This window comes from Populus trichocarpa, chromosome 8 (genome assembly GCF_000002775.5).
Source record: "Populus trichocarpa isolate Nisqually-1 chromosome 8, P.trichocarpa_v4.1, whole genome shotgun sequence".
Classification (NCBI taxonomy): Eukaryota; Viridiplantae; Streptophyta; class Magnoliopsida; order Malpighiales; family Salicaceae; genus Populus; species Populus trichocarpa.
The window spans coordinates 14,078,913-14,094,890 of NC_037292.2; positions in this window are offsets into that span (position 1 = coordinate 14,078,913).

Consider the following 15,978-nt stretch of genomic DNA (forward strand, 5'->3'; position numbering starts at 1 on the left):
GTACATATCAAAATAATTATCATTATTTTGTTTCTAATACAATTATCTTCGATAACTATTTAATTACTATCAACATCATCTCATTATCGTAATCGCTATCATTATTGATAGTTATAATTAATTAATATAACAACGTGTTCTTACTATTAATTATTTTCACGATTCTAATTTTTATTCTATTCATTTTTATTATAATTACCGTCGATTTGTTAACTGTTACCAACAAAAATATCATTAAAATTATCATTTGAACATAATTTTTATTCATTTTTTTTTTGCATTCTTCACCATCACCTACAGTAACCTCACATTCATATTAACCTTTTATTTTTATGTTTTTTTTTTATCAAGGAAGGATTTATATTCAAATCATAAAATCTTACTTTAAGTTGATCGTACGTACTCTATGTATATACACAAAAATAAATCACTCTTTCATTTAAAAAAAAAAGGATTAAAAAAGAAAAGGAATTAATTTCAAAAGGTTGATGGAACTAGCAAACCCATAAGCATTAATTTGTATAGACGACACACATCAATCATCACCATACATGTATCCAACCCAACAGCATAATCCGACCTGTGGGCTTGGTTACACTTGCTAATAGAAATGATTGGGATCCATCATCTTTGAGTGTGAGGTAACAATTTACGATTAATGTTTGTGACCGTCTTATTATACTATAACAATTTAATTATCTTATGGATAGAAATAAAGACCCAAGAATGGTCCAATTAAAAAAGAAAGAAAGAAGAAGACGAAGAAGCATATGCAAACCGAGCGATTATTGATTGATAATTAACCCAACCAAAATAAAAATAAAAAAGAAAGAAAACCAATCAAGTTGCATAATACAGGGGCTCGCGTATGATACCATTTTGGTTCGAGTTATATGATAGATTTGTAAATTTTAGAAGTTGATGTAGTCTAGTCTTATCTAACTTTGACCAGATCATTCAGAAGCTTGAATCAAACTCCAAGTTAATGGTAATGTTTGGTAGTGTAGTGACGGTTGCTTTTTAAAGTGTTTTTTACTTGAAAATGTATTAAAATAATTTTTTTTAATTTTAAAAAAAAATTATTTTTGATACCAGCACACCAAAACGATCTAAAAAATCTAAAATAATCATTTAAAAAAAATACAATGTCACCGCAAAAATAAACATCATAAATAATAGATGATCAATTAACTAGCTCTAACATATCAAATTTAACAACTAAGAACAAGATTGCATAATTGGCAAGTGTGCCAAGAGGGAAAAGGGGGGCTTTACTCGTTTACAATGTTAAATCGAAAATCGTTCCAAAAATAAACTTTGGAGGGCTCCCACAAGAATCATACCTCGTATGCTGCCAAGATTTTTTAGGCAACCAAGACATGTTTAGAGAGGGGAAAAAGTTTTTTTATTTAATTTTAAGGGCAGGAGTCCGCACACATTGTTCGGGTTTGCCCCCACAAAAAGGTGCCTCAAGCTCAAAGGGACCAAATAATTTTGTGCCTCGAGCCCTCTGCTAGGAAGGGACCATAATCGATCTATCTCCAACGAATGAGTATCATATCAGAGATTGCAGGGGGAGGGAGAGGCAGTGGCACCAACAAGCCACATCATTCCTCGTGCTTCTCTGTGAATCAAAGTGAAATAAAAATAGTAATATTCGACAAGTGAAAAATACCCTGTTCCAAGCAAACATAATGCCTACTGTATGAACCTGTGACAAACTTCTCTCTGACTCACAACTGTCCTATTCGCTCCCTCCCCCGTACACCCCAAGTCTGCCCATAAAAGAAGATCCACCCAATCATTCATGGCATGTTCCAACTCACTGAGTTAAGTTTCTTCACACACACTCTTATAATCTCTTTAAAAACTTTTGAAGCTCACATGTAAATTTTTAGTGATTTTAAAATTTATAAGATTTAAATTGATAATTTTTAAAAAATAAATTTATAACCTCATAGTTAAGTTATATCTTTCAAGATTAGTTGTAGTTTAATTCTTAGCAAAATAGTAAAGATTGACATTGTATACACTTCATGCAAAAGGCAATAAAAGCTCGTATCTTAACCATACTTATCCTAAGTTGTGGAGGCTAGCTTTCTCCCTCGAATCATTAACACCAACAATAAATACTAATGTATTGCAAATTGCTCCAGTGGATGCGGAAGCCAACAAATTCCAAGGTTGGTTGGGCTACGCCAAATGGGACTGTAATAAGTAATAACACTGAGTGAGGGCAACCAATAGAGCTAACAGTGGTGCTGACATAAACATGCTGTCATTCCTTGTGCAGAAGGGCCTGTAAAATTCGGCAAGAATGCCAGTCAGCGGGCCCGAGAAAGAGAGGAAAAGGTTCGTATTGGGGAGAGGCTTTCGAGAGATTTCATCAAATTGAGAGAGACCTCAAGTAGCCTCTCCCTCTCATCTTTTCGAGGCCATTGATAATGTGAGAGAAGACATGGCAGGCATGGAGATGTAAACATGGTGGCCATCATGTTCCCTCTGCTCCAAACTCCATGTCCTCTCCAAAAGTTGATATTAACTTATTACCCCTCCCTCCTTTTTTTTTTTTTTTTTACTTTCCTTAATCAAAACCCATCCCCTTGTTTTTACCGCTATAATTTCATTGGGCAAATCCCTCCTAAAAGCTATTGTAATCCCCACCTTTTCCAGGGAGAATAATATGCAAGTGTGATTAGGCACTTCTTTTGGTTAGGCTTGACCAAAAACATAGCACTGCCGACATCTTGGAACACTTAATTTTTAATTAGTGCTAATGGTAACATGCTTTAAGATTCTAATTGTGTACTCCATATGATTACCTAACATTTTTTATAAACTCATAAAAGATTTGGACCGAAGCATATTTTATACTTCAGCTTTTAGTTTGTAAAAAGTAAAGCACTAGTTCGTGTTTCATCCTTTGCTTGGCTTTTGAAATTCCAACTAATTTTAGGTAGCATTTGGTTCATAGTTTTGAAACCCGGCCCGGTGGGTCGACTCGGGACTGGAACCGGGCCGGGTTTAAGAAAAAATAGGAAAAGTCAAAACCCGGGGTGACCCAGCTGGTTGACCCGACAAGACCCGGTCAAAAACCTGATTGCAACCCGCTAACTTTTGTTTTTTGTTTTTACTAAAACGATGTCGTTTTGATTTTTAAAAAAAATATTGAGATAGAAGAGATAGAGATAGCGGAAATAAGGGTCATGTTCCTTGTTTTTTCTATTTTGAAAAGACATAAATTCCCTCCAAAACTGTTACGGTGACAGATTTATTTTATATCTCTATTTTTCCCCTCGAATCAAATAAGTTGCTAATCTTTGTGTCATGAAACACAAACCAAACATAATCTTATTTTCATTTTCATATCATTATATGTTTGGCTTTCACAAATCAAAACCTGGACATGGCCGATACACTCAAGATCAATAGTTATACTGGAAATCACTACCCCTTTATCAAACCTAGTCACTCGCCACTAATTACAGGGACAAAACTTGTATGCATTAAATAAGAGTATGACCTTTGGTCACCTGTTCTCCAAAGATTGGTTATCTTATCATTATCAATAATACACAGCCCACGAAACCCATAGTTAGGGTGACTTTTAAGCAGCCAGTTACCACTTTAGGCTTTTATCCCTAAATAGTCTAAAAAGATAGGTGAAAAACATGTTAGTCATCTTAACCTTGTATAAACACACCCATATGGTTTCAAGTCTACGTGAATAAGCTTGAATTGTGAGATAAGCAATCATTTTCTTGTAAAGAAAAAAGGACTTCATGTTTTTTCTCTTACTCAAACATAAATATTTTCTACAACTAAACACACATATTATACAATCTCGCAATGCTCTCATATCCTCTATAAACCATCTTAGATACCGCAAAGTCCCTAACCTTTCTAAAGGACTTGATTTGCACGTATTCCAGTTATCTAAATCCTGGTTATAAGATCTAGTTCATCAGATCACCCTAGTGACTCGTTGACCCGAGGCCTAGCCTTGACAGGTTTGTGAAAAAACTCAAGTTTCTTTTTTTACCAAACTAATATTGTTTTAAGAATTTTTTTTAATAAAAACCAAAACTTGGGTTGACTAGGGTAAAACCCCTAACACGCGACCCAACCCTTCCACTGGGTATAACCCTAGTAATTAGACAAGCTCGACGGGTTAACCTAGTGACCCTCAAAGGCCTTCCCGGGCTAAATTATTTTAAAAACTCCATATTGTTTTTCACTAAATGACATCGTTTTAAGTTTTTTTTTTTAAATATAGTTCAAACATTTAGGTTGAATTGGGTCAACCCCTAGACCTTGGCCGGGTAGACTCGTACTTGAAACCATGATCTAATTAAATCCAACTTATAACTACTTCCAACTTATAACATCTTTGACAAGATCATAATTTTTTAGCAGTTTTAGTAATTGTATTAATTAGATTTGAGAGAGATAAGAGTATCCTACTAAAAACTAGGAATGTAGCATAATGATTGCAGTGTGGATTTGTTATGAGTAGATTGTATGCTTAATATGACACCAATAATATTTGTATATTATTGGCAAAGTTTCTACTCTAGAGATTTATGAATGAACTACTCCAAGTAATGACTTTATGTAATTAAATATTATGGAGACCTCTGTGTTTCTAAAAAAAAAGGGGAAAAAAATCCTCTTGAGCCCAAACAATTCACAGAGACTTGTGAAGAAACGGGAATGGGCTTTGTATCAAACTTCATGATCTTGAAGGAGTGGCCCAAAGTCTCAGCAATTAGGACACTTAGAAAGTATGCTAAAATGCATCGAGACCGTGATTGGTATTGCGATGCAACCTATGGTGCACAGACACTTAGAAAGTGTTTGTTTGTGAGCAGTGCACCTCTTAAACAAACACACTCTTAGTTTATATTATATGTTTTTTATGGTTGTGGTGTATATATATCCAATTAAAATTTGATCAACTTATTTGATCTGATCAAAACTCAATCGAATCAACTATCATAACCTAATTTATCAGTATGTTAATATTTTGGATGCATTTCACTTTTAATATTTTATGTTTTTTGGTGTGTTTCATTTAAAAAGCATTAAATTAAAATATATTTTTAAATTAAAAAATATTTTACACCACAGTATCAAACACTTAGAAAAGTGAGATAATGGGTTTCAGATAAGGTTAGCATTGCAATGAGACGGACATGACACATGATGACATTAGTCACCAGAACTTAAAAGCCTGAAACAAATGTTTGTTCCTGCGAATTAGAGGGTGTTTCACAATGTAGTAGCGGTTGTTTTTCAAAGTTATTTTTAAAATAAATATTTTTGACATCAGCATATCAAAACAATATAAAAACATCAAAAAAATTAACTTAAAGTAAAGAAAAAAATAATTTTTTTTTCAAAAACACTTTTAAAACGTAAAAAAAAATGGAGTCTTAGGCTAAGGCGGGGAGGTACCAGTCTCAACCTTTGATGTCGAAATGTCCTCCATATAGCTCACATACAAATCATGATAGCTTCAAAACGACAAAAAGCAAAAATGAGAGATGATATTTAACAAATCTTTATACATTTTTTCTTTTTTAATGTTTTAGTCCTTGTTACAAATCAATTATGAACAAGGTTTTCTAGCTGGGTTAAAAACATTATATGAGAGTTCATAAGATGTGATCAAATCAAGAGCTCAAATTGATTTATTATTTTATTATCTGTTCAGAACCTATTGATTTTTTAATTTTTTTTTAAAAAATTATTTTTTTCTTTTAAGACTTTTCTTTTGATCCGATTCAACTTATCTAACATTAACAATATACTAAAACATATGGAAGAAGTATTGTAGCAATAAATAATGCTTTCCCCACATGTTTTGGTGTGGTCTACAAAAAAAATATTTGCCTTCGTTTTTTTTTCTTTGATTATTTTTTATTTTTTTAAAATTTTAACTTTTAATATTAGATTTGATTTTTATTAGGTTGTCTCACTTTCATGACACGGATCATAGGTTTGATGGGTTATCTCAGTATACTAGGGGTTTTTTTTTTCTTATTTAACTTTTTTTTTTCAATCTCATCCTTTTAATAATGGGTTATTTAAGAATTAGACTTTATGATTTGTTTTGTTTTATTTTATTTCTATTAGGTTATTCTGATCCAATTGTTGTTATCCATTTTTAGGTTCCCATAAAAAAACATGAGAAAATACAAAAAAAATATATCAAAAAATATTCGGAAGAAATCCAAAAAATAATAGGAGCGAGAAAAGGATGCTGGAATGCTGAAAAAATGCCAAAATTGGTTGAGGAGGTTCAAAAATATAAGAATTAAAATTTGACAGTATATTTTTAACCGGTGAGAGTCCTGTTGACAAGGAAAATTCAATTCATGAGGAAGAAAAGTCCAAAATCAGATGTTTATGGACTCAATTAATTTTTATCTAAGATTTAATTGAATTTATGGAGGATTTGATTGCAAGAAAAATTGATTTTTAAGTTAATTTAGGTTTTTATTTGAAGAAATTAAAATTATAGGGTCCAATTATAATTTTGAAGAGTTGATTTGGTCAAATCAGGGGCTTAATTGCATAATTATTGAAGTTTGATGGTCAATTAAGGACTTAATTGAAACAATCCAAAACCAAGGACCAAACCAGAAAAGGCGCTAAAATTAAGGAATCCAATTACAAGTTTTCCGGGGGTTTGATTACAAAATTGCAAAACATTCAATGACCAAATCAGAAAAATCTAAACGGCGCCATTCCATTGAAGCCGTTTTCAAACATAACAGCTGGGCAGTAAAGGTAGGAGACGTTAGCAGCGACAATGGAGCCGTTTTCAATCTGGAGGCACGTCTTGCGGCTAACATCCCTCGCCACCGTGATGCATGCCGGCTGTTACAAAAAATGCCTGCATCCTTTGGCTATAAAAGCCAGAGGAGGAACCGAACACAGGGGGAGAAAAAAGAGAGAGGGTATAGTGTAAGAGAGGAAAGAAAACCGAGAGAGGGAGAACGTAAGGAATAGAAGAGGAGGAGAGGAGATAACACAATGGGAAATACAGGAGATTGAAACGCAAAGGAAGGCCGCACGAGGATACAGAAACAGAAGAGAAGGAGAAACCGAGCGGCAAAGCAAAGCTCACAAACACAGCAGGGGAGGTCAGCACCACCACCAGTTTTCTTTCTCCAGAACCAGGTATGCTCATTTCCTTTCTTTGCAAAAATTGATGCATGTTTGTCTAGAAAAAACAAAAAGAAACAGAAGATGAAAGAAAGCCAAAAGATCGCCATTTTGCACTCTGTTAATAACCAGGGGTCTTCGTTTTTGCTATATGCAAAAAAAGAAGTATGATTACCTTCGCACTGTTCCATGCATGCCTAAAAAATTAGGCGTGCATGGCTGGGCTGGTTAGGTCCAGCCTTGCCACATGGGCCGGGCTGGGCCCAGCCCGAACAAAAAAAGAAAAAACAATTTCTTCAAAAGAAATTATTTCAAAAATCTCTGATTTTCTGAAAAAAATTTATTGTATTTTAATCAATATTAGTTTGTATTTTTCTACTGTAAAGATACAAATCCTATATTAAAATATATAGTTTTCGTCAAAACATTTTTTTTTTAAATAAAATAATAAAATGTTTTGTTTCATGCATACGGCCAAGTCTCTCAAAAATAAAATAAAAATCATATTGTATTTTCATATAACAAAGAAAATTTCAAAAATATGTATTAGCATGCATTTTGGCTTTAATAACCAGTTTATTAAAGTCAAGAGAACTAGGCCAATATTTCCAAAATTCCAAAAAAAATATTATTTTGCTTTCTTTTAGTATCTGGGGTAACGACCTTATACGTAAGATGTATTCCGGATATTAAATTCTTTTGCTGACGCTAGAACGGTTAGGTTTTGCCCGATAAGATAAGGATCTCCTTACCGAAGAGAACTTTTCTTAAACCACAAACGGACCAACAACTAGAAAACACGACAAGACCTTAGATTTTATCAAACAATAAAAGAATGCAGTCTACCTTAGGTATGACGTATTTGGGGTGCTAATACATTTTCTTAACGCAACCAGTCCCCGTACCCCGATCTCTGAGACCAGTTAGCGTTCCTAGTGACTAAAATATTAGGTGGTGACTCCCATTCCATTTTTCCACTAATAAAAGACAAGAATTCTTTGTCTCCCCGTATTTGCCAGATAGATAGACAAGATAAAATATGAAGGTGGATGTTTTTGTCGTGACGCCGCACACTTGCGACACCAATGATTAGGGAATAGTGCTTAACAGGTTAGCCTGAATTAACTTGGGTCGTTATTTGTGTTTTTTTTAATGAATTTTTTTTCTAATTTTATCACTTAATATTGTGTAGGTTGGGAATTGAGCTTCTTAATCTGTTTTGATATTTTTTTCTACGGGGATACTTGGTCTTATGATTAAAGTTGCAGGTTTTGATATTTTAACCCCAGTTAAATGAAGTCATTTTTTTCTTTCAAAAGGTTATCTCGATCTCATGTCCTTCAACATTTGATTTGCTTTTTATTGGATTGTCATCGTTTTATGACCTGGGTTGCGAGTTTGGTAGGTTAATCCAGTTGACTTAGTTTCTTTTTCTTTTTTCATTTGACTTCTCTTCTCAATTTCATCATTTAATATTATGTTTGATGGGAATTAGACTTCATGAATTATTTTGATTTGATTTTTATGTGGTTATCTCGACCTTATGACCCAATAATAGTACTTAATGGGTTAAAATATACTGACTTGGCTTATTTTTTGTGTTATTCCTTTATTTAAGATTTTTACAAATTTCATCGTTCAACATTGGATCCGACATGAACGATTGAGAATTAAGCTTCATAATTTGTTTTATTTTGCTCTTTATGGGGTTATCTTAGTTTCATAACCAGAGTCGTGGATTTGGCAAGTTAATTCGGGTTAAATTAGGTCCTTTTTTTTCTATGAGGTTATTTCGGTCTCATGACCCAGGTCATAAGTTTGGTGAATTGACTTGAGTTATTTTTTATTTTTTTTAATTGATTGCTTTTTTAGTCTTACCCTTTGACATAAAACTGATTGTGAACGGAACTTGTTAATTTGTTATAATTTTTTTATAAAGTTATCTCAATCTTATAACCTGAGTCGTGAGTTTAACAGGTTAACTCAGATCACTTTTTAGGTCTTTTTTTAATTGATTTTTTTTTTCTTCTTCAACACTAGGTTGATTCTAAATTAGGCTTTATAATTTGTTTTGATTTATTTTCTATGGGGTTATCATAGTCTCATGACCTAAGTCACGGACTTAACATGTCAACACAGGTTAACCTAAGTCAAACCAATATTTTGTTATCTTAATATTAAAAAAAGATGTCATCTTTGTTGCTACCAAATTTTGATCTTTTTTTGATGTATTTTTTTTTAATATATGTTCTTGACGTATTTGTGTTGTTTTCAGTGTTTTTTCTAAGCGTTTAGTTGTTAAGGTGCTTTTTTTGAGTTGAAATTGGTGTTGCTTTAAAAAAGAAGAATAAAGAAAATACAAAAAATATATATAAGAAAAAATCAAAATGGATAAAGGGACTAAAAGTGAAAAGAAAGAAGTTGAGGGATCAAATTGTTTTTTGGATTGCTTAGTCACCAAGCAATTTACCTATAAATAGTTGCCACACGCAAAAAGGAAAATGGGACAGAGCCATGGAAAAAAAAAAACCTAAAGAAAGAATCCACAGACATATACCAAAAAAAACCTAACCGCCACCTATAACTTTTTCTCCTTAATGTTGATCACTCCCACACAAAAGAACCAAAGCTCCATTATTTCTAAGGATAAATTTTTTTCTTTCCTTCTCCTTTCAAAAGACCACCACCAACTCCTCCTATAATTGTTGGCCATTCCACCAAGTCGCGATAACAATGATATTTTCTTCCTCTGGCGTCCAAGTTTCTTTGGTCTCCGTTGAAGCAGAATAACACAACCAACAGTAGCAGATCTCATGCCTCTCTCACTACTCCTCCAAGCTCCTTCAAACTCAGCTTTTAAAGGTGGAGCTAGCAAAGCTCCCTCTATAGAGATCCATTTTGTTGCATTTCTAGTGGGGGATCCAAGAGGTGATGTAGTAGTTTCATACGCTATAAAAAATTTTCTTACCAGTAGCAGCACAAAAACACAATTATAGGGAGAAGAGACAGACTTGGACTAAAAAACAGGAAGAAGACTAGAACTTTAATAGAGTAAAGCTCCCTTTAGAAGTGTCTATTTGTTGCACCGTCAGTGAGGAATCAAAGAGGAGACAGAGGAGTTTTAGATTCACCAATTTCTCCTCCTCTAGTAGCGACAATGCATGATTCCATGCGTCAGCAATGACGGTGCTGCGTGGTTCCACGCACTGCCGAGATTACCTAGCAACCTTGGAAGGTTTCCAACAGTCCCTAGACAACCACAACAACCTTGGAAGGTCAATTCGAAACCCCAAATGATTTATTTGATAAATTGTTAGTTTTTTGGATAAATTATTAATTGTGTGTATGGTTTTGTGACCATTTAATGATGACTTGTGATTGATTGAGCTGTTAGGATAAAAATTATCAATTTGTCTTTATTGCATATAGCCAAGTCTTTCAAAAATAGATTATATCTGCATATTTTCCTATATAAAAAAATCATAAAAAATAGTTTTTACTTTGCATATATTTTTTGGATTTAATAACTAGTTTATTAAAGTAATGATAATTTGGCCTATATTTCAAAAACACTAAATAAAATTTTATTTTGTTTAATATTTGGGATTATAAACTTATATGTAAGATGTATTTTAGGTATTAAATAAAAAGAAAGTGTTTTTTTTCTTTTTCATGCTTCGACTTTAGAATGACTTGGTTTTAACATGATAAAATAAGGACTTTTTTACCAAGGAGGACTTTTCTTTGACCATAAACAGACCAAGAATTAGAAAACACAATATTTTTTTAGTTTATATCAGACAAATAAACAAAACATTACCTCAGGTAAGGCATATTAGGGGTGCTAATACCTTCCATTTATACATTCAGTCCCCTTATCCAAACTCTAAGATTAATTAGGGTTCTTAGTAATCAAAGTATTAGGCAACGACTCCCATTTTTTTTTTTTTACTAAGGATAAGAATTCCTTGTCATTTTCACCCATTTCATTCCCGATCCAGAAGGATGATCACCATGATGCCGTATACATGCGACAGAATGACGACTCAACTGGAGAGTACCGTGGACTAAGTATTGTTTATTTGTTTGATTATTTTGTTATATTTTATGTTATTCTATACATTGTTATGTTCTAAATTTTTACAATTTTGTCTATCACTTTTATTATCAATATGCATTCTTTTATGTTTTAATTTTTCATGGCACATGTATTTGTATACTGAATAAGGATTAATGTCTCATGCATTACTTGCTTTAATTTTTGAAAGCACACACAAACTTCTAAGTTAGATGGGGGATTAGTGGTTTGCCTTATGATTATGGGTCAGGGTTCAGATTCGTGAAACACTCAACTCATGTTTGAGTGCCTGCTTGGTAATGGTGGACATGCATGCTTTAACCATTCCTAACAACGCCCTCATACTGTTTTTTCTGAAGATCGTCATTGGGAAGATCTGAGACCCTTTTGAGACTTGATAGAAAACCTACTCATGCTCACTTAATGAATATAACATGTCCTTAGGTTGTATGTGTTACCTTCATTTTACATCAAGGCAAGCCCTTCTTAAAGCATCTTGAGCTTAGGACTTGTGGGTGACACAATGGTTGTCACTCAGGAAATTTATGTTGTAGAGTTTGGGCAAGAATAAAAAATTTTGTTCATCATGCAAGAGTTACGACCATGTGTCACCCCTTAAAGGGCAAGTTCATCATATAAAACATACTCATACATTTAACACGCATGATCATAGGTTGAAACGTAGGTCTCTCACCTAAGATCTACTACACCTGACTGAGAGAAAAGATGAAAAACGAAGAAAGGGCTCAAATAGAGGTTCATTATCAAAAAACAATTTAGAGCATCATAGGTGAAGTGGCTAGACTCAGTAACTAGGCAGCATTTTGTCTGTTTTCCCCCATTCAACCAACTCAAGCTCAAGTCATCATGTATCCAACAACAGAAGGACCTTTTGACGATAGGTTTACCAGTCCCGTGAACCATGATAAATGGGTTCTAGAAAGGAGATTAAGAGCAATTGAAGGAAATAATCTGATTGACCTTGTATTAACAGTTAAAATTTGTTTGGTTCCAAACATTGTGATGCCAAAGGAGTTTAGAATGCTAGACTTCATCAAGTATACCAAACTAGAATGCCATAACACCCATCTTCTGTCATACTATAACAAGATGGTTGAAATGATCCATAACAATAATGTAACAACCCGACTTTTCAAGCCAAAACAACGGTATTATATATATATATAGACACACACACACATACACTTGACATATCATCACATCGGAATTCGATGAACCTGTTTCCTCTCATTATCGAGATGCAATCCATACATCAACATCAATTTACATAATGTTTAAAAGTAATTCTTACACATACACATAACATTATATTTGCCTGATTACAAGTTCGCATTAAAATAAACATACATAGACATGAGTTTGCATTCCTATCCTACTAGTAGTCATCATGAATTTAAACAAAAGCATCTAATAGTAGTTATACATTCAGTACATTTTGTTCATACAAAATACATCGTGATTTAAAATGCAACTACATGGCTCCTTGCAAAAGTAGGTTCCTGAGCATGGGGTTTCTTAAACACCTCGTTAGTGTGATGTCCCGGCTGCAGTACAAAATATTTATAAGAATATAGTTACTTAATAATAATAAGCAGTCTAGTAGTTTAATGAAGCATTAATATTATTCCATGTTTGAGGCGTAACATTCATAATTTCTATATATATTTGGTATGCATAGTTCGTAGTACATATACATGCATCAATTCTTGTAATCAACCATAATCTTAAATATGGGTATCCTTTTAAGGCATCATTAGTCGAGGTTAACCATTCGTTCGACCCAATCATCCATTTAGGATGCTATTAGCCGAAGCTAATCACCTATTCATCCTAGCCATCCCTTCGGATGTCATTAGCCAAAGCTAATCAATCATTTATCCCGATCATCCACTTAGGATGCCATTAGCTGGAGCTAATAAATCATTTATCCCGGTCATCCATTCGAATGCCATTAGCCGAAGCTAATCAATCATTTGCCCCGGTCATCCATATTATCAACATTTACTCATTTGGCAGTTTGATATCTGTATTAACACAATACGGTAACATTCATGATAGAGCATTTCATAAATTAACGTTATGAAAGAGGAAGGTGAAAATCACCTACCTGTTCCACCTTCGGGTTATCCTTGTCCTGACGATGGTCCGACCCCGGCCGCACCATCTAAGACATCAACGACCACAAATCAATACATTTGCATCCTTAAATCATATTCATCACCATACTTATTTCAAGAATCCATATGTTCACATTCAAGTGTTCCACATTTTACAACATCATATAATAAAATTGTAACAAACATTTTAGTCATTTCTGACCGGGGAGTTTATTGTAGAAAATCGGTAATGAAAACTGATTCGCTACAGGTCGCACAATTCGGCAGCGAAAACTAGTTCACTGTCGGCCGTACAATTCAACAGTGAATGCTACTTCGTTGCAGCCAACACACTTTCAACAGCGAATGGTAATTCGCTGCAGGCAACTCAATTTCGATAACGAAATCATAATTTCGCTGCAGCCAATACACTTTTGGCAGCGAACATTGATTCGCTACAGATTACGCAACTTCGGCAATGAATCGCAATTTTGCTGCAGACATCACCCTTTCAGTAGCAACGCTGATTCGCTGCAGACAACACACTTTTGGCAGCGAATGTTAATTCACAGCAGACAACTCAATTTCGGCAGCAAATAACAAATTTGCTGCAGAACACACAATTTCAACAGCGAACACTGATTCGCTGCAAACAACTCATCTTCGACAGCAAAACCCCGATTCGCTACAAACAACACACTTTCAGCAGCGAATGTTAATTTGCTACAGCCAACACATTTTCAGCAACGAATGCTAATTCGCAGCAGACAACTCAATTTCAGCAGCGAATCATAAATTCGCTGCAGAATACACACTTTTGGCAGTGAACACTGATTTACTGTAGGCAACTCAATTTCGGTAGTGAATCACAATTTTGCTGCAGACAATACATTTTTGGAAGGGAACACTGATTCACTGCAGAAACCACAACTTTAGTAGCGGATCGCAATTTCACTGCAGACATTACACTTTCGATAGCGAACGTTGATTTACTGCAGATGACTCAGTTTCAGTAACGAATCACAATTTCGCTGCAGACAATACACTTTCAGCAGCGAACACTGATTCGCTAAAGACAACACAACTTCGGCAGCGAATCACAATTTCGTTATAAACATCACACTTTCGGCAATGAACGCTGATTCGTTGCAGCCAACTCAGTTTCGGTAGTGAATCATAATTTCACTGCAGACAATACATTTTTGGAAGCGAACACTGATTCACTGTAGAAAATGCAACTTCAGGAGCGAATCGCAATTTCGCTGCAGGCATCACACTTTCGGCAGCGAACGCTGATTCGCTACAAACAACTTAGTTTTGATAGCGAATCATAATTTCACTGCAGACAATACACTTTCAGCAGCGAACATTGATTCGCTGAATACAACGCAACTTCGGCAGCGAATCGCAATTTCATTGCAGACATCACACTTTCGGCAGTGAACGCTGATTCGTTGCAGCCAACACACTTTCGGCAGCGAATCACAAATTCGCTGCAGAACACACACTTTCAGCAGCGAACGCTGATTCGCTGCAGACAACTTAGTTTCGACAATGAATAACAAATTAGCTGCAGAACACACACTTTCGGTCACAAAAATCCAACAGTCACATGTCACAGATTTTAACTTGAACACACACATGCATTTGCAATTCTAGCACATAATTTGGTCACAACCAAGGTTGTCAAAAACACATTTTTAACACGACACGGAAAGTACAATATAAACTCGAATCGTAAAAACGGATCGTAAAATCGCAAGAAAAGTTTTTTACATTGAGATAATAAAAAGTGGAATTATAAAACTTGGTTCAACACTTGACAGCATATAATAAAGTGAAGCAATCAAACATGCAAAATATGGAATCTATCATGAGAGGAGCATGCGTCCAAGTTCTTTTTATTGTCAAATCTTGAAACTGAAATTCTCAAACAAAGTGGAATATTAAGGACAATATCTCAGACAATATTTAGGCTTAAAAACTAAATTTTAATCACAGATAAACCCGACTTCATCACTTGTCTGGGTTTAATTATGCTGGTCACTGACAATTATATAAGTAAAGATTTGTTATTTGCTAGCAAAATCACCCAATAGTTTTAAATTCCAGGATCAAGTTTCTCTTACTGAGCTTTCAAGTGAGTTTCCTTCTCTTCTAAATATGCAAGTTCTGATTGAAGTAATTATAACTTAATGACGGATAACTCAACCTGCAAATAAAAATACATTGTGGTGATTAGGACCATATAAACCTCAAAATAATTGATAAACATGCTAGAATAGGTTGTTCCATAAACCTTTTCCTGACCAATGGCGCTAAAACCCCATGACAGCCTCTATAGGTTAAACAAATTCAACATGAATGCAACACTGCTTAGTTTTCTTCTAGACCAGAAACGACCATTTGAGTTATTCTAAATCAGAAAAAGAAAAAACATTCAATACAAATTTCACTAGTCATTCTCAACAAAGGATCAAACTCAAACAATTAAAAGTAATTATCTAATTTGTGGGAATTTTTCCTTTGATTTGCGAAATACAAACCCCTGATCATCATTCCCAATTCAAGAATCGACAGTAATATTCTAATCAACAAAGTAATTATCTA